The sequence below is a fragment of the Bombus impatiens genome, unplaced genomic scaffold (genome assembly GCF_000188095.3).
Source record: "Bombus impatiens unplaced genomic scaffold, BIMP_2.2 scf_0670, whole genome shotgun sequence".
Taxonomy (NCBI): Eukaryota; Metazoa; Arthropoda; class Insecta; order Hymenoptera; family Apidae; genus Bombus; species Bombus impatiens.
In genome coordinates, this window is record NT_177089.1 from 176,075 (window position 1) to 197,257 (window position 21,183).

A 21,183-nucleotide genomic window follows, 5' to 3' on the forward strand; every position below is an offset into this window, starting at 1 on the left:
TTAGTCACGATAAATCTCCCGTTTTCTCCCCTCTATACCATTCTTCTGCTCTCTTCTGGCATCAGTTTCTCTTTCACGAGTACCGTTAGGGGCATGTAAGTGCGGCTAAGTTTATTAGAGCAATTTCCAACACCGACGACAACAATGGTCTCAACGACTAACGATAAGGGGAGAGAAATGCATCGAGAAAGTTGCCTACTATCCAAGAGGGTTTCCATGACGACCGATTATCCGAGAGACCATAATTGCCGCGGTCCCTCGTTGCGGCTCTGGTAATTATTGCCTTTCGTTTTCACTTTGTAATCGCGGCGTTCTTCTTTAAAACTTTGGAATTCTTCCCGGTTCTTTTATATCGCCGCGAAAGTTTGATTGGATGGGTTATTAACCTTGGTATTCCCCTTGGGCAATTTTTAATACCGTCCTGTTGGTCCAACTTTTTCCTAGAACCTTGTTCTAGAGCGCACCGATTTTACGACGCAGTTTTATAATATTTCCCATACGCGCGTATTTTATAATATCTTACGGTATAACTTTCAGTTTCGTAACGATCCGACGAGCCTTGAAATTAGTATTTGTGGAATTAGTACTGGTGAAAAATGATCGTAAAAGTAGCACAACTCGAATAAGTCTCTCGATGTTTGCGAGCTTCTAAGCAAATCACGTAGACGCGTAACGTTAACGAGAGCAATAGAATCTACGAAACAATGGTTGCTGCGTGTCCCTTACTTTTCTCTTATCTTTACCGTTTACCGAGTAAAAGCAGGTAACAGCGCGGTATCCTTTGTTACTGGCAACGGAGACGAGAGGAAACAGGGAGAAAAATTGGAGGAACGAGAACCAACGACTTTCTATCGAGTCAACAGCTTATCGTCTCTCCTGTTTCGTACCATTCGTACGCGCGAAAAACTCCGTTTATTCGGACGTATTCCTTTATCACGATTTTTTGGTAATTTTAACAAGGAACTCGTTGAATACGTTTCTTTCTTCCGTCGAGATTAAGCACTCGATATAATTGAGTTTCAAGGTTGCGACGCTCTTCTCACGCTTGTTCAAGCAACGTGCAACATCGACGAAACTCGTAGTTGCTTCTCAGCGGGCAGCTAATTTAACGCTTAACCCGATGAATAAGTGCGTAAACTGTCGCGATAAATCCTGCAAACAATCGAACAACCTCGAAAACGCGCTCTTCAACGTTCAAACATCCTGAACGTTGCCTAGTTCTCTGGAAGCACAACGAGCAACGTTTCAACAAAGAGTACATAGGCGTAAGCCTGGCACCTCGTAATTGGCGCTCAGTCGTACGATCTACGATCGCGATGTTCGCACGCGATAACGATAAATCTCGAGGAAATAAGGTAGAATTGGAGGCAGGGTTAACCGAGAGAGAGAAAGAGAGAGAGAGAGAGAGAGAGAGAGAGAGAGAAAGAATGTCATGGCACGCATGAGTCTTATGAATTCTTTCACAAAACGAACAGGCCTGTCGCGCGCAGCCCGCAGGAGCGTAACAACGGTCTGCTCTTTCGTAAATTATTTTCTGTAGCTCTGTGGATGTAGCGAAAAGAGAGAAAGAGACGGAGGTGGAGGACAGTTAAAAAGAAGGCGAAAATCGGAGTACAAACAGAATCGGATGAGAGGTGGACTAAGGGAATCGAGGGGCAAGGGTTTCCACGAGTGTTTAGCCTTGACATTCGCCTCCCACATCCTGTCAGCCGAACAGTGGTTCTCATATCAAGTCGATAATCGCGCCCAATTGCTTCTCCTGCGAGCAAATTTTGTCGACGTTGGAATTTTCTAGCGAATTGCAAGAATTATCGTCTCGTGCTATTGTTATATCGTTCTGCGAAACGTCCCTGTCGTGTTCGATGGCTTGGCATGGCTTCCCTTTTCCAATTCCTGTGTCGTTTTATGGCATGGAATAAAGAGCACGTTATTTTTTATGGAATCGATTGTTCGAGGTATGTATTTTGGTAGAAGCGGTGTTTCCCTGGGTGGAGAGAACGTAGGTACGAAATAATTCAACCATGAAACTCCGTTGTCGCATTGTAAATTGTTATGGCGATGCTGTTTGGTTAGTTTACGAAGAATCTGAACATTTTGTTTGTTTTAAACGTGTAAATGTACGTAAATGAGAACTGATGGCAATAAAATAGAATAAAAAGCAATTTTTCTGCTTGCAGCTAGTCGGCTCATCTTCCTCGACAATTTCTTCATTTGCATATTTTTTCTTCTGCGTTTCAGCGTTTCACCTTGACTTCCACCGGACGTTTTCCTCTTTAAAACGCCAGCAAACATTTATTCTCGGACGGCAGTTCTTTTCTTTCCAAAAATGTTAATAGAAGGAAGAGGAATTTGCATTACAACGATAACATTTTAAGAGAACGTCCTGTTTATGAAATAGTAAACCGCGGAGGCAAGAAAAGATCTTGGCTGGAACAAAGTTCAGTCTCGGACTTAGTATCGAGTCTGAAAACATTCGCGCGCAAACTATCGGATAACCTCAAACATTTCGTTTTGAAATATCAACCCTGTCGATTGGTATCGTCGATAGTCAACGTTATTGCACTTCATTTCCAATTATTATTTACATATAATATTATTATTAGAAAATATGATACACGATATGTAACACGGATTAAGACCAACAAATCTTAGCTAGAAATAACATTTCCAAAACGAATCATTCGATTCTCCGGTTCGTTGTCTCCACGTTTCTCGATCCTCTCGATTTCTATTTCGAAAATACTGAAAATTTGATTGCCTTTGCAGGATAAATTCCACGTTTCTAAAACGCTGAAAACTCGCTCTTTCTCCTTACGTAAGCCGTTAAAACGTTAAAACCAAACCTTTCTCCTTACATAAACTGTTAAACGTAAAAATAAAGAATCCTAACGCGATAAAAACAACCTTACGAATATACGAGGCAAACAACCGGCAAGTAGCAAGAAAAACAAAAAAAAAAAAAGAAAAAAGAAGCTGGTTGAATAATTACGAGGATAGAAACGAGCAAGATCCTCTCGAGAAACGACAAATAAAAAATCTCGATTTAGAAAACATCCGGCAACGAGAGCGAATTAAGAACGAATCGCGCAACGAAACACGATCGCGATTTCGTGGAAGAACGGTACTTTTCAGCTTGAACGTGGCCGGTCCTTAAAAGAAAACGTGCCAAGGACAGCAGCGATCAACGACGATTCTCTCTCTCGCTCCTTCTCTTCTCGTCTCTTGGTGGTCGAGATCGGTCGTTTATTAATTTACATGCGGACTCGGCCGAAGGCGCCAGCCGGATGGAGAACCGGAGGAGGATCGACGACGATGACGCGTTTAGTCGTTGCACTACCACGCTTCTGCTCTTCCGAGTTGCTCGCCTATAAACGTATGTATAATTAATATAGCTGGTAGCCACGGTTGCATCGGCGATTCGTTTTCACGGTCTTTGCACGTTTCAGTACGCGCATTATGCATTCGATATTGCGCAATACTTTGTCGTCGTTTGTTTTCTACTTAACCCACAATTAGCGTCGAGATACGTCGTTGTTTATCTGTTGAAACTTTGTTCTTCCCTTTTTACCATATACAGTTTCTTTCCGTCGTAGCGAGCTGCTCGCTTGTACTTTTTGCTGAATTATGCGGTTTAATGACTTTTCCCGACTTTTAACCATTCTAGGCCAGTCTCTTTCTCTTTTAAAAGTCACGCCTTATCGCCAAAACGAGAGTTCTTAAGAGCTCGGGACGTTAAAAGGTATCTTTTATTTGTTTCCTTTTTTTTTTTTTGACGAAGCTACAAACTTAGAAATTTTTCACGGAGAATGAACTATTTTTCGATACTGCGAAGAATGATTTTCCTTGTTTCTTAACTTGCGAAGACGAGAACGATAAATTAAATTTGAGAGGAGTTATTTTTCAGATTGGTAGGAGGAGCTGGTTTTCTAGATGGATAACGCGTCTCTCGGTTTCCTTAGGAATTACAAAATATTTTGCTTCTTCGGTTTGTTTTCGCCACTTCTATTTCACGCTATTTTTTACGTCTCAATTATCCTGTTACACGTTCGCTTCCTATTGTTGGTTGAATATAAATAAAACAGGCGATTTTCTATTAACTATATCACGACATATCGCCTATGCTAATTAACGAATACACATTTATACTGTCTGTGCCTAGATCTATTAATTTAATCTATCAACCGATAATTAGATCCTATAATAAATTACTGCAACTTGCTTTTCCATTTTTCTTCGCTTCTCGGAAATTAATTGAAATTAATTGAATGAATTAAGTATGGGAAAAATAGTCTCTGGTATCTTCTATCTTCGCACGATTAATATCGTATTTTATGAGTCAGTTACACGATCTATGTCTTTTAGATCCAACAGCGATCGTTATCTCGCGTTTTTCTTTTTGGAATAAGGGAAGAAGAAAGGATATCTATGATTCAGTAAGAAAGAATGTTCGCAAATGATCGGTACGCGAAAGAGAATGCAATTGTGTCAGGTAATTTGCATGAGGTGCGTGCAGGTACCGCTCAGAAATTGAAGCTGACGAGATTTCTAATCGTGGATTCGTACCGCCACTTGTCACAGCCATTAATCCTTTCCCAGCTGGGCTGATTCCAAACGACTATAATTTTGTTTGCAACTTGTGTTCCTAATTTCACGTTATTCTGTATACTTCGTATTTGACGTTAATATCAATTTTATGATTAACGTTGCGGAAAATAATTCCAAGAAGAGCTACAGATCACTTTATACATAGCGCGCCTCATCTAACCAATACACGTAACTTTTCCTTCGTGTAAAGTACGCGATTAGATTGTTTAAAGTATCCTTTGTGAGGAATATTTTACGATAAATATCAACTCCGCTGTGATCTTCCAATATTTATATCTCAATCTTGCTCTCGTTCTTGAACAAATAAAACACGCTATTTGACTCTTTAACGAAATGTCGAAGTAAAATTGACAGAGGAAATCACGTGTATGTATGAGTAGGAAATCGTCTACCAACGATAATTTTCTCATACTTGCTCGAGCTTGAGATATTTTTTAATATTACGAGAATGTATAATCGGATGAAAAATGAGACTGTTAGACTGGATTATAGTAACGCAAAGACGAAATATACCAGATCAACGAAGCAAATAAAATTCTTGAAATATAGGTATACACGTAGTTTACGTCTTTCATAGAAAGAAGACTAAAGAGAAAACACCTCACTGACCTCACTAAAGAAATAAAATAGACAAACTGGAAGATGGTATCCCACTGGGGGTAGCCAGCCACGCGTTATTTAGCAATTAAGTTAGGAAAATTTACCAAATGTCCAATTGACAAATTGTAAAGTACAAATTCTTCAAATATAGGTATACACGTAATTTACGTCTTTCATAGAAAGAAGACTAAAGAGAAAACACTTCACTGACCTCATTAAAGAAATAAAATAGTCAAACTGGAAGATGATATCCCACTGGGGGTAGTCATCCACGCGTTATTTAGCAATTAAGTTAGAAAAATTTACCAAATGTCCAGCTTGACAAATTGTAAAGTACAAATTCTTCAAATATAGGTATACACGTAATTTACGTCTTTCATAGAAAGAAGACTAAAGAGAAAACACCTTACTGACCTCATTAAAGAAATAAAATAGTCAAACTGGAAGATGGTATCCCACTGGGGGTAGCCATCCACGCATTATTTAGCAATTAAGTTAGGAAAATTTACCAAATGTGCAGCTTGACAAATTGTAAAGTACAAATGAAATAATAATAAAAAAAAACATAGTTTGCGCGACTTCTGAGTCACGTGATATTGCGAAGGATTAATCTCACTGCATCAACCTCGCCACATTTTCAGACCTTTACTCCAATTCCGTCATTCGTAAATTCTCCTCATCCATCATTCGTCACCGTATTTTCAAGGAATTATACCACAAGATTCCTATTTTAATTTCAGTTACAAGGTTTCGCTAGTATTCCTCTATTTTTCACGCGTTTGTGTAAGCCAGTCGGTGCACCTTGCACGAGTAGTCATTCGTTGTTAGATCATACCGATCGTAAGCGATACAAAATCTTCGAAGTTCGTGGCGGGATCTGGGCGGATCCGATGCAAATCGCACGACGGTCGACCAAAGCGTTCACTTGCCAGTCGATCTTAAGCATTCCAGTCGATTGACTCATCGACGATCGTTTCAAGATAAAGATCGACATCTCCAGGATCAAGATCGAGGAGGTGATCGATGTCGCGTGTACGCGTCGATCGACGTTTGACACCGTTTCATCGCTGTCATATCTTTTCTTTTGATATTGTTATTTATTTGTACCATCCACGTCTTGTAGCTTAGAACGACTTGCGAGTCCGAGCAACTTAAATTAAAATTAACAAAATTAGTGGCTCATTGGCGGGCGTTCAAACTTAATCGTGCAGAGTAAAATAATGCTATATAAAATCATATTAAAACCTGTATGGACCTATGGGATCCAACTATGAGGAGTAGCGAGTAATTCCAACATAGAAATTCTCCAACGATTCCAATCAAAAACTCTAAGATCCTTAATAGGTGCACCTTGGTATGTTACCAACGAAACAATACATCACGACCTTAAGATAGCCACAGTTAAAGAAGAAATATCCAAATACAGTAACAGATATAACATAAGAATTGGCAATCACCAAAACCCACTAGTTACTCGATTACTTGACACGATGGATAAGATCCGCGGGCTAAAAAAACAGTACTCTCTAGATTCAAACATTAGATTCAGCTAGAATTCACGTTATTCACGCTATAGTAGCACGTCGGAATAATTTACTTATAATTCTCAATGAGAATTAATTTAGTTATTTAAATTAAGTAATATTTACTTATTTATAATACTTACTTACAAATTATACTTATCTATAAATAATTAGCCATGTCACTGCGCCACGCCAGAAAAATTACTGAAAATTCTCAATGCGAGAATTGATTGTAAATTTTAATTAAAAAAAAAAAAATGAGAATTAATTGTAAAATTCTTCCAAATAAAAAAAAAAAAGAAGAACATTCTCCTACGAACGATATGCATTTAGAACATATTTACGCTATAGTTGCAACGTAATTACATTGCTTACCATTATCTTCCTTATTCTATCAACCCCCTTGCCAAACTGTCTTCCGTTCTAATAAACGTTTTCACTCGAGGAAGTAAATTTATTTTGGTATTTGGTAGCTGTCTGTTTTCTTTCTTAGCTACATTTATTTTAGGATTTAAGAGAATTCTAACTGTTCCATTTAAATTCGATTAGATCTATTATGGAATTATATGGGACATATCATGGAATATATAAAATTAGTGAAATATAAAAAGAATAGAGAAAAAATAACAACAGCTATGAAAAATTAAATCGTCGGTGTTTGAGAAATAAATTTTCCACAGTCTCAAATATCGTATTTCTACTAATATTACATTTCTCTAAAATTCTCAATTCTCCAGTTTTCAGACTTTTAGATTTTTAAACTTTCATTGGAAATTCCTAAATATTAAATCACGGACGCATAGATCTTGAAATTTTCAAATATCAAAATTTCCCAAATACTCGAATCTCCCAACTTTTTAATTGCTAATTGTATATTCGGGCTTTTAAATTCTCGAGTTTTTACATTTGCACGTCGTTTGCGTTCCTCGACCTTCGGTCGGTTAAGTTAATTAAATTTATCGACTATAATTGGAACGATAGAATTCCCACGAAGGATTCTTTCCTTAAGATTGGAAGACAATTCCAAGGCTGAATCAATTCGACAAATTTCTGACGTAAATTCATGCGATAAACCGTGCTAATTGAAAACGGATCATTGAAACGCAGAATTTTTTACGTGCCCGATACCATAAACTATTCGTCTGTGATTTATCTTATTGAGTCGCTAAATCACGTTTTAGAATCTTGTTTTTCTCAGCTGTGATAGGCGTTTGTTGCCAATTACGAGAATCGTGTTTACCGAGCGATACACATGAATGCAACTTGTAGTTTCCATCTCATCTGGGTTACGTAAGCGGGTTAACATCGCAGTGAATTGGTTCGGTGTTAGGCAAGTTGCTATTACGCTTTGTTACATTCATATACTGGACGATATTACACATTGTATTTGATTCTTCAAATAGGAAGAATAAATATGCTTGCTGTTTATACAGATGCAAGTAAAAATATTCGAACACTTGTAGGAGCTTTTTACGAATAAATTATGTGTGTTATACGAAACATTGCGAAATGTCATTAATACTTCAATGAGACCCGATTATCATTACCTTGGTAAAGTTGGAGACGAATTTGAAACTACGTAGAAACTACAAGATGCATAGCAACAGCATACGAATGCTGGTAAAGTGTATAAATCAAAGAAAAATCAAAGATCAAAAGCGATATTGTTGTGAGTAGAATATTATTGGCTTTCGTGTCTTGGAGACTCTGTAGCTAGTCTATGAATGTCCTATTAGATTCTTCAAATAGGAAGATAAATATGTTTACTGTTTATACAGAAGTAGGTAAAAACATTCGAACACTTACAAGAACTTTTTACGAATAAATTATGTGTGTATACGAAACATTGCGAAATGTCATTAATACTTCAATGAGACCCGATTATCATTACCTTGGCAAAGTTGGAGACAAATTTAAAAATACGTAGAAACTACACGATGTATAGCAACAGCATACGAATGCTAGTAAAGTGTATAAATCAAAGAAAAATCAAAGATCAAAAGCGATATTATTGCGACTAGACTGGTTTGAAATATTATTGCCTATTTGACTCGCGTTTTAGAGACTCTGTAGGTAGTCTATGAATAAGTAATTTTCGTTATAAATTGTCCCATAACTCTGGCTAAAAAGTTTGTAAAATCAGGATACATTGTTAGAAATTTCGTGGAAAAATCGCGCTATAATCTGTTTCGCTCTCGCAAATGTCGATATATTTCGCGTGGAATTTTGGCTTAGAAAAATGATCGGAGTAACGAAAGCATCTTCTAAATGCGCGATCGTACTCGATATCGGCGATCGATCGAAAGAAAGCCGCGAGTGGTGAACGTTCAATTCGCAATGATGTCAGCGGACCTCGCCTAAGTACCTACAATCGTGAAAATAGACATGAAATAACGCCGATTAAACCGTGAATGATCGCAACCACGATGATCGTCGTTTTACTCGGGGTAATTGATGCGTTGTCGTTTCGCGGTGATTCTCTTTCTCTCGTCCCGCCGAGATTGCGCAACGCGATCATTGCGTACGTTTGCGTAACGAGCCTCGATTTTTCGTAACTTATCCGGTTCGCCACATGGAACACGGAACACATTGTTCATCTTGAATAGTCACGGAATAATTGTGGATAATAGTAGAAACGGCATAACGATATTCGTCTGTAATTATTATCGCATCTACGAATAAACAAATCGACTAATGACACGTGAATCCTCTCACGTCTACGTTTACAATACTGTCGTTACCTATGCTATTACATTGACAAAAGTTATCAACTAATTAGACAGATACTATAGGTCGAGATAAGAAAAACAGAAAAAGGTCAGATAAACGTGTGTCAGTGGAAGCATTGTTAGAATTATAGCAAAGAAAAATAAAAAAAAAAAAAAAAAAAAAAAAAAANNAAAAAAAAAAAAAAAAAAAAAAAAAAAAAAAAAAAAAAAAAAAAAAAAAAACGACATATGGGAAGAGCGGTGACGAACGTGCGTTACTACGATGCAAAATGTCAATAGATCGGGAATATTTTACGACTTCAACTTCGCCAATAATAAATGAGAACTTCAGAGAGTAATAAATTCAATTTCATGCCGTTGGAAATCTCGCATTGACACAAATGCTGAATATTTTGAAATGGAGTCGTAGTTAGAGTCGTAGAAGTATTACGATAACTTCTGTCCGCGTTTCATACGATCTTTTTTCTTGCTGTAAATCTTTTCCTTTAACAATGCTTCCAGCGACATACGTCTGTACATGACATTTTTTCCTTATCTTAACTTCTCGAATATAGCGACAGCGTTTGGTCGAAAGAAACTGCGACAATTCTCGCGTGTATTTGTTTTCGGCAAAACTAATCTTAAGTTTCAACGCGTTATGTTTTCCTTGCAGAAACATCATTCTTTGGAAGAAACTATCGAACGAACGCAAAAGTCGTAGGCCCTCTTTTACAATTTTCTTCCATTTGTACGTGATATATGCATCGCGAATTAACAAATTAATCAATTCGAAATATTTGCCCCGTTTCGTATTCGAATTTCTGTCAAGTTTCGCGCCGCGAAAGAACCACATTCGCACATTTTCGTATCTCAGCGACATTCCGAAACCGCTGTCCGACTAAAACGTGCTGCATCGACCTGAATGAGCGATGATCTGTCGGTGTGAGATCTGGAGAGTACGCCGCGTGCGCACGAACTTCCCGCTCCAAGTTAACGTTAATAATTCGTGCTCGCTATTATTTCGTGAGATCTGGCTATGATCTATCGTCACCGATGCATCATAAAGTTGGCGTTTCAAATAGAACAGCATCAACCAAGCGGTTGGAGGAAAACCTGGGAAATTACGTCGACCGAAAGTAATTATATACAGAGTGGTTGGTACAAGCGGAAAGGGGGTGATTCTACGCGAAAAAAGAAGCCGAAAATATAGAATAACAATTTTTCGTTCGAGGCTTTGTTTTCGAGAAAATCGACTTTGAATTTTCGCTCGGTACGCCTGCACTTTATCGCGTCTCGTTATAACGGATCTCACTGCAGATCGTTGTCTCGATGGAAAAATAAAAAAAAAAAATTTTTATTGTATATTTTAGACTTTTTTTTCGCGTAGAATCACCCCCTTTCCACTTGTATCACCAATTACCAACCACCCTGTATATATGAACGCTTGAGAAAAAGACTAAAACTATTGCGCGCATCTTTAGGACTAATAATTGATAAAAACAAGATTCGCATCTGAGAAGCTCAACGACCAACAAAGGACGTTCGTCGAACAGAAGGGACCAATCGTTTAAGAAAAAAAGAAACTGTTCCCTTCGACAATGGAAATATGCAGAAGCAAGTTGACGACTTATACGGTAGACGATAGAAAAGGAATTGCACGGTACACGGTAAAAGAGGAATTTTTCCTCTGCAGGAACCGAGCTGAAATATCCAAATTCAGTAACAGATATAACACAAGAATTAACAAAACCCATTAATTAGCCAATTTTACTTGACACGACGAATCAGATCCGCAGGCTAAAAAAACATTAGCCTCTAGATTTGAACATTAGATTCAGCTAGAACCAGACATACGATAATTATTTGTTATTTGCGTTATAGTACCACGCCAGAATAATTCTCAATGAGAATTGATTGTAAACTACTTTCATAATAAAAAAAAAAAAAAAATAAAGGAACCGAGCAGTTCCCCTTGACCGGCTAAAGCAGGCGAACAGTAGTTTACGAAAAGTGCACGTGAGGATGGCGAAGGAAGCGAAACGGAGTCACGAACACGTGCAGCGGTGTTAATTTTCTCCTGGTGGTGACCGTGACACCAGGCCGCGATTTTGCCTCGAATCTCCTCGACTGTGCATATTTCTGCCCATCCGCAGCTTGCCACTGACTCACTTCCTCCATTCTGCATAGACATTTCGCGTGTTTTGTCATCGATCAAAGTGAGAACTCGCCGTTTCTAACGTTCATTTATTCGGATAACCAAGCGATAACCAAGAGTAGAAGCAAAGGAAGAACGGAAGTAATCGCTATCGATGATGACACGATAATTATTTTGCCTTCGAGTTCTACCGTACGATTCGTTGATACACGATCGAGAAATTGTTTTATCGTCTGAGATAGTACAGTTAGACAAACTTGCATGTTCGTTGCGAGGAATAAGGAAATTTATACGATTCAGCGATCGTTCAATTTTTGTTATTGGAATATTGGAACATTTGGACCTTGTGTCTTTCTACAGGGAAATTGTTTCCACGCTACGAACTTTTTGGAAATCTCAGCGCCTCTTTTTTTTTTATTTATTTATTAAAATTACAATCAATTCTCGCATTGAGAATTTTCAGTAATAACTCAGCGCCTCTCAAACAGATCCTAATCCGTTCTCAGATAAAACAGATAAACAGATCTTTGACGTTCTCGAAATATTTATAAAAACGACTATATTAATTTCCAATAGAATTCTCCGCGATTTTAAGAATAAAATCGGTCACAGATTGCGAGCAAAACTAGTTTCCAAAAGCATCGTTGCAGTCGTTCGTTCGCAAAAGGCAGAAATAACGAGGGGCACGAGGAGAGAAGGTTACTGCACGCACCCACCTCAAACCCAGGTGTTCAAGATTAATAGAAACAGTTCGATCAGCTGCTGCCGGTAAAGATAAAATCGGTCATTCTTTCACCTCTGTCTTTGTTGTCCGTTGGTTAATTCGAAGAGAATGCTCTACACGTACTGGAGCACGAACGTTTACATTTCAATGATTCCCTTTTCCAGCAATATACGGATGTCCTTTTTCGGATAGATAGCCCATCTATCTGGTAATTGTAGCGTTCGATGCAACGTATATCGCTTTACACGCTGAATTCAACACCGTACTATCGTTCGGTATTTAAACACTTACTACAGAAAGCATTTATGTATACATAGGGTGTTTTATGTAGGTAAATTGAAATTTCATTATCATCGTAACGAAACAGGACTGCCACGACCATATTGGTAGCATTTGGAAACGATTTGGAAATTTTTTTTTTTATTTAATTTGTACTTTACAATCTGTCCAGCTCGATATTTGGTAAATAATATGGAAACAATTTGGAAATTTTTTTTTTATTATTTAGTTTTTACTTTACAATCTGTCCAGCTGGACACTTGGTAAATAATTTGGAAATGTATGGAGATGTTTCAAGATATTTATTGTAAATATATATTGGGTAAAAAATTAGTTTACAGAGTGAACAATCTTCTTAAATATATATAACAAATATCGAAGATAGTGAAATATCGAGGCATATGAATACGATTGATAATCGACGTTTTAAATTTCCTTTTTTATCTCTGTATTTTTATTTCTTTAAAAATCAATAGCAGGGCCGTGATTGGCGTTTAACTTTTCCGTCAATCGTTCTAAAAATATTTGTATCTATACCGTCCTCTTATTAGCCGTCACATCGGCTGTACCAAATGGAAACATCAAATTCCAAATTCTTAACATCGCTTATCGCGGAAATTGGATCTATTTGCTACGAATACGATCGAATAGAATCTCTTGAAATAGCCGTGTGACGAACAGATGTTCCGATCTCGTTCGTCGATCCGTCGTCGAAATCGGTTTATTTGCCGAGGGAATCGTGGAAATAAAACATTGCTGCCTGGACAGCCTAAATATTTACGCGACCCGCCTATCTTCTCTCTCATTCTTTCTTTATCCTCCTTCACCGAAAGATACTCTCGAAGCAACGAGACCAGAGTAAAAACGTTTAAGTTTAAGGGCCTTGCATGCCTTAATCGAAGACACTTCGTCGTCGTTGTCGTCGTTGTCGAATGTTCAGACTGTTGCCTCTCTGTTTCGTGGCTTTTAACTCTTCTCTCTCTCTCTGTCTCTCTCTCTCTTTTTCTTCCTTCCTCTCATGAAAGTTTCCTTTTAAATCAATATATTAGGTTGTCCGAAAAGTGTCTTTCCTTTACAGACACGTCTTTTACAACGACGCATCTTTATACAAACATGAAACCTAATCTGTCGAACGTTGTGATCTTTATCTTGATAGAACAGAATGGATCATACGTAATTCGATAAAATAATATTTTTTTTTATTTGCAAGTAGTTTACAATCAATTCTTATTGAGAATCAAGTAAATTATTCTGGCGTGGTACTATAACGTGAATAATAAGTGATTATCGTATGTTTGATTCTAGCTGAATCTAATAATAAAATAATATAAAATGAAAAATGTTGTTCGTCCATTATTTCCTAATAAAACGAAAGAAACTTTTCGGACGACCTAATAGAAGAATTGTTTGTTTCTTAACGCGTACGATCTCGTTGTTTCTTAACGTGTACAGTTCTTCATCTTTTCGAACACGGTACAATACTAATATTATTTGCATTTTTAATTGTTGCGAACAATTACACGGTCGCAGAGCGTGGTGTTTGAGCAAGGATTCGTGACAAGGATAAAAAAGATGTACATAACGCGCAAAGTTTGCTTATCAAATCTTTGTTAGCATTTTTCTTAGTTGTTGCCGCGGTTGAAATATTTCGAATATTTTCGATGTAACAGAACACAGCGATGTTTGGGTAAACAATCTACTAATTTCTCGTGTCACGCTGAAATCATTCGCCAAATCCTCGGATACAGTACATTAAGCAGAGAGCGGAGTTCTCGCGTAATATTTAAAATTCTCTCAAAACGAGTGCGATTTACTTGTAACTGTCAATGAGAATTGATTGTAAATAGTCTACCAAATAAAAAAAAGAAAAAAGAACGAATGCGACCAGAAACTCACTGTTGAATCTGTTGGAACCCACTCTTGGATCTCGCTAAAAAAAATCGTAACATCCGGTTTGTAGAAGAAAAAGATTATACAACGACGTAGTTTGATTCGTTTTCTTTTTTTTAATTCAGATAAAACAGAGAGAAACATTCGGAAACTAAAATTATACGTATTTTTGCTGCAATTTCTCGTACTCTTAAGGAGTAAAAAACGCTATTTGGCAAAAATTGACGAACAAGAATTCCAATTGCAACGAACGAGCGAGCTAGTTTTCAAGCGATTCGATTTCCATGTACAAACGACTCTCACCGATCCTCTATCAATTTTTTACGCATCTATTAGGTCGTCGAAAAAGTTTCTTTCGTTTTATAAGGAAATAATGGATACACAACATTTTCCCTTTTATATTATTTTATCGAATTACGTTTGATCCATTTTGTTCTATCAAACTAAAGATCACAACGTTCGACAGATTAGGTCTCACGTTTGTACGAAGATGCGTCGTTGTAAAAGACGTGTCTGTAACAGAAAGACACTTTCCGGACAACCTAAAACATTCGTATCGCTTAATCACAGACCGACGTTATCGTCGAACAATAAAATCAAAATCGAACAAGGATTGTTTCGTCCTTTTGTCCACTGCATGTGCGCTCTGCGTCGGTATAAGACAGCGGACTTCAAAACGAACCAACTTCTTCTCGCCTGACTGCGATACAATTTCGGTCGTGGAAAATAGCCAGCCATTGGAAAACTGTTTTTTAAAAGCATTGTTTATCCGACGACGCGGCGAGTTCGTGGAATCGAGCGTTTTCTATGGAAAATCTCGACTCGCGGTGTGTCCGGCGCAACACATGCTCCGAGTCGTTTATTTCCTGGCAGCTTCTGAAATTTATTCATTCACCTAACGAACGTCTTGGTACGAGCTATGAATAGGTAAGGGCCGGTGCTTAAGAGGCCAGAAACAAATCGTCCCTGCCACCTCTTGCCTCCTCTTCGCCCTCTCGAGTCCTTCCACGGAAGATGGAGAGAAAAAAGAAAGGAAGCCGAAGAAGAAAAGAAAAAAACAAAAGATAGAAGTGGCCACGATTCATATTGTAATTTCGAAAGCAGGATCCATTTATCTTGCAGGGGCGAGGGAATTTTTACAGGAGATTCGTTATCCTCCGCCGTCCGGGAATAGCAGCGGCGCGGAGGAAGAGGCAGGAGAGAAGAAATAAAATGGAAAAAAGAAGAGAAGAGAGAACGAAGAGACGGGGAGGGAGGAGATCGGCGATGAAGAAAGAAAGAAACGGCGGTGCTGCTCATCGACTCGTGACCACAATGAACCGTTTCCGTGATAATAAAACTAAACGTTGTTTAATTTGTATGGAGAGGCCTTGCAGCTCTTTTGTCCCGGTTGTTCCGTGGCTTTTGTGAAACGCTCGAATACCTCGCGCTACGTTACGGTATAAAAATAGTGGATAAATCAAAAGGACAGGCAGAAATAGATACGACATTGTTAAAGCCATGTACAAAACCTATAAAACGTAAATTGTACGATGGTGCGCTGTTTTTTTTTCCCCCAATTTCATTGTACCGTTCTGTGGCCTCCCTTTCCTTTCGTACGTCAAATTCTGCAAAATTAAATTGAACGCGCTCTTTAAATCGAAGCAAACGTGGAAGTATCTCACTGTTCCTTTGCAAAGAACGAAAAATCTATTGATCGATGTATCAAGAGACGTAGAGTTTCACACAAGAAGAAAAAATATTGGCGAGTTTGAACTTGAACGCTGGAAAATACGAGAGTCGGTGACGTCGATCCACTTTATCTTGACACAATTTTGTCCAGATTTAACCGAGACATTCACGAGTCCAAGATGTATTTCCGTCATTGACAGTACCGAATTCGACGCTGATAATACCGAGACGCTCTGTGCAACAGGACGAAGGTGAAATCCAAAATGAAACCGAAATGAAAACGGACAATCCTTCGTCGAACACCTTCGATACGCGTCTCTGTGTATCCTCCGCTTCATTCGGTTGATCTTCAAAGGTCAACCAGATTGCGTAACCCCTTGATGGTCAGTGGATCGCGAGAAAGATCTCTGAGACGATTGCCTCGATGTACGATCGAGTGATCCGTAAACAAGCGATAGAGGCGAGTAGGTACATGGATGGCAAAATGCGGACCGAGGTCTGGCTGGCGATCAGCAAAGAGAAAGAAGGACACGAGGTAACAAGGTGAACAAGAGAAAAAGAGAAGGTGGTTGTTGTTGACACTCGGGGTGGCGATTCTCGAACCAGGTGGCGGCCGATTGGCGGTGCTAAAATTGAGCGGAGGCGCGATTGGCCGAGCTTGCCTCGACCTCTTAGTCATCGTTCCCGATTTGGAAAATTGGCCAGTTGCCGAATTTCCTATGCCCTGCCGAAGGGTTTTCTTCTACTGTTCCTTAAGGAGATGCATCGGTCTACAGAATCGAAAGAAATCACATTCTTTTTCTAGAAAAATCGTTGAAAATAGGACAATCTTGGCCAGACAATTCGTCCGTTTATTTTCATTAGCCATTTATTTTATTTAGTATCGTCGAAGTATTAGAGCGTGCTAACGTTATTATCATTTATACGATTAAAATTCGATTAACACTGGAACTATCACATTGATTTTACAATTTTATTTTAAAATTCCTACTTCGTGTTATATTTTTTCCCCCAATGATATAATAATTTTCGCAACGATAACTAAAAGAATAATATAATGAATTTTATTCCGTTTTTTACGTATTCAAACTGAAAATAATTTTGTATCAAGGCTACTTATACCAATACCAGTGAGAATGACTGGTACTTGTCAAAGCGTAAAAGGGTCCTGCAATCTGTTTATCGAACCCCAATTAACCAGTTTCCTCGTTTTCTACAACTTGCCACGCGTTTTTCAAATTTTTACCGCGTATCATCCGATATGACGATATCAGTTATCAGGAAAATTCCGAATCGATCGCTAGATGCTAACACTAGAAATACCACACCAGTCAAAATGACTGGTTCTACAATTTTATAAACGTGTCAATCCTCGTTTAGGGATCCCAGATGGATTAATAATAACAAAAATGTACTACGTAACATTGAATTCCTTCTGTAAGGATAAAATCCTTCTGTGATAAAAACAGCTTCGTGTTAACTATCGGTAGTTCTAGTGTTAAAATCGTTCTTTAAAATGTGTGTTAGTGACGCGAGTTGAAACTTTCCCACAGGAACAAGGCTACGTTATGGGTTACATCGACTTCCTTCTTTTCTATTTTACCTTCACTTCTTCGTTTTTGCTACTTCGGACCAGATCCGCAGGCTGAAGAGACACTACCCGCTAGACCTAAACACTAGATTTAATTAGATATTAAGTAATATTTATCTACGACACTTACTTATAAATTATACTTATCTATAATAAGTATTAACTTATTATAAATAATTAGCCATGTCACTGCGCCACGCCAGAAAAAATTACTGAAAATTCTCAACGCGAGAATTGATTGTAAATTTTAATAAATAAAAAAAAAAACTCCTTCGTTTCGCGGAGAAAATTAGTTATTCCTTTCGTTACAGGACAATTTTAAGGACGTGTCGGTTTATTTATTATATCGCGAGTACAGGATTTCCCATTAAAAGAGAATTTAACAAAGCAAGGATTAAGCTTGATTACCAGGATTACGAATGATTAGTAGCTGAAAGGTTTATAGCTGTATCGTTGTTAGAAAATGGTCAACGATTAAGATTACCGAGCTAATTGATACATGTAGGTATATTATTTAAGTGAAATTTAAACCGTGGATCTTATCGACAATTATCTAAATGACATTTGAAATTAGTCGCTTAAATTGGTTACTTAAGATTTCCGTGGATCGTATATCAGTACGATTTTTTTTCTACAAAAATGTACTACGTAACATTGAATTCCTTCTGTAAGGATAAAATCCTTCTGTGATAAAAACAGCTTCGTGTTAACTATCGGTAGTTCTAGTGTTAAAATCGTTCTTTAAAATGTGTGTTAGTGACGCGAGTTGAAACTTTCCCACAGGAACAAGGCTACGTTATGGGTTACATCGACTTCCTTCTTTTCTATTTTACCTTCACTTCTTCGTTTTTGCTACTTCGGACCAGATCCGCAGGCTGAAGAGACACTACCCGCTAGACCTAAACACTAGATTTAATTAGATATTAAGTAATATTTATCTACGACACTTACTTATAAATTATACTTATCTATAATAAGTATTAACTTATTATAAATAATTAGCCATGTCACTGCGCCACGCCAGAAAAAATTACTGAAAATTCTCAACGCGAGAATTGATTGTAAATTTTAATAAATAAAAAAAAAAACTCCTTCGTTTCGCGGAGAAAATTAGTTATTCCTTTCGTTACAGGACAATTTTAAGGACGTGTCGGTTTATTTATTATATCGCGAGTACAGGATTTCCCATTAAAAGAGAATTTAACAAAGCAAGGATTAAGCTTGATTACCAGGATTACGAATGATTAGTAGCTGAAAGGTTTATAGCTGTATCGTTGTTAGAAAATGGTCAACGATTAAGATTACCGAGCTAATTGATACATGTAGGTATATTATTTAAGTGAAATTTAAACCGTGGATCTTATCGACAATTATCTAAATGACATTTGAAATTAGTCGCTTAAATTGGTTACTTAAGATTTCCGTGGATCGTATATCAGTACGATTTTTTTTCTTTTATACTTCGTAACGATAAGTCGAGGCTCGTTGTCGGACATTACACGATACAACTAATTCATCTTCGATACTAAGAAGCCTCAGTTAAAATTACCCAACGATTATTATTTTACACCTAATCTAAACTACATTCTACTCCGTTTCGTTTACTCCACGTTCGTCTTATACATTCTCCTAAATCAAAATTTCTATTACATTCGATGAATGAAAATCCCCTACTGTGTATGTTTTGATCTTACAAAAGAATATTACAATGGGCCACTGCTCCATTCGTTTTCGTCTTAGTTGCCTCTTCATTGTATACTCGCAGTGACTCACAAAAGTACAGGTTCTCTTCATTTCCAATTTCCAATTTCCAGTCATATTAAAATACTATTGCTCAGTCGCATATTGATATTAAAATGAGAAAAAAGAATAAGTAACTTACGATTCAACTTACGTTGAATGTATTAACAACCACCAAAACCCATTAATTACCCAATTACTAATCCGCAAACTAAAGAAGCAATACTCTTTAGATTTAAGTATTAGATTCAACTAAGATCAAACGTACTATAAACTCTCATAATCCAAGTGACAGTACCACGCCAGAACAATTTACTTATCATTCTCAATGAGAATTGATTGTAAAAAGTCTACTAGATAAAAAAGAAAAAGAAAAAGAAAAACTTACGCGAGTAATCGTCTCTCTATTTATAGATAACGTTGCTACTTGTTTCTGTTAAAAAAATCACCCGACATTCACAGCTTACTCCCAAAGGCGGAGAGTAAAAGAAAAACGCGTAGAAACGACACCGCGTTAGACCCAGAAAAAGAGGAAAGAAGAAATAAGAAGACGAGGAAAAGTAAGAACGGTGAAATGTGAACGTGCAGGGAGGAAACGAATACTCGATAATTATCGTCGAGTTTTATTACACGCCAGCCACGTTCCTCGGATCGTTTAATTTCTCGGAAAAACGCATTCACCCCATTCCATCGCGGCTTGAAACCGCGGCGCGTTGGCCTTCGGATTATGCGGTAGGCAGAAAGCCGCGTTTACGCGACAGAACACTCGTCGGAGATGGATTCGAAACGGTGACCCTGGCTCACTGACCCTTTTTAACCAGGGAACCTTCGCTCTGTCTCGTAAACAGTGCAGACAGAGAGGCTCGAATGTCGCAATCGTTATGGCGAAGCGCGGCCGACTGGCTGCAGCATCCTTCGAGTTTCAACTTTTCTTTTTCTCATCAACGAGATCCGACCAAGAGCAAAAGAAAAGGAATTAACGCGTTTCCCACCGACAAACGCAGCCTTACCGTGCCTCGTGTTCGGTTTCTCCTCTCGGATGGCTCTTTCCTTCGAGAATTTTCATCTACAGAGGATACATTGTTGCGAAATGTTTGGCCACGTCGATGGTTACTGTTTTACGATCCAATTTTCTCGTTAAAATGAATAATCTCGCCAGATATAAACTCTGCTCGAATCTACGAAGTATGAGCCGTAGCAACGATTGTCTTCTCTCGGTACTTTCGGATATTGACGCAATTCATCGACCGAATATTGCTTTCCAATTATAATTAGTTTAACTCATTTTGCACAAGCATACGATACTGCAAATGACTTTAGAAGATTTATTCGTAATTTTACGATCAAAAGATACCTTTCATACGATGATCACTTATCATTCGCGTTATAGTACCACGTCTGAATTATTTACTTGTAATTCTCAATGAGAATTAATTGTAAAATACTTCCAAATTAAAAGAAAAAAAAAAAAAAAAATAAAAGAAATGGGTCGAGGATAGAGAAGCGTGTCTGGGCAAGTGTTAGGCAGCTAGCCGTTGCATTTGTACTTTACAATTTATCCAGCTGGACATTCGGTAAATACCTAAAATGTATGGCAGAAAGTATGCGATATACTCGTGAAACACATAGTACGTATGACTGCTGTATAATATGGAATTAAGTTGTAACGAAATGATTGTTTTATTTTCTAATTTCAT

General features: G+C 37.8%; 1 long non-coding RNA gene across 1 annotated transcript; it reads left to right on the forward strand.

Moving 5' to 3' along the window:
- The first annotated feature begins 679 nt into the window (after positions 1 to 679).
- LOC117152117 lies at positions 680 to 16,018 on the forward strand. The gene is made up of 2 exons (XR_004462374.1): positions 680 to 3,373; positions 15,055 to 16,018. It is a non-coding gene; the product is annotated as an uncharacterized LOC117152117 (long non-coding RNA).
- Positions 16,019 to 21,183: the final 5,165 nt, after the last annotated feature.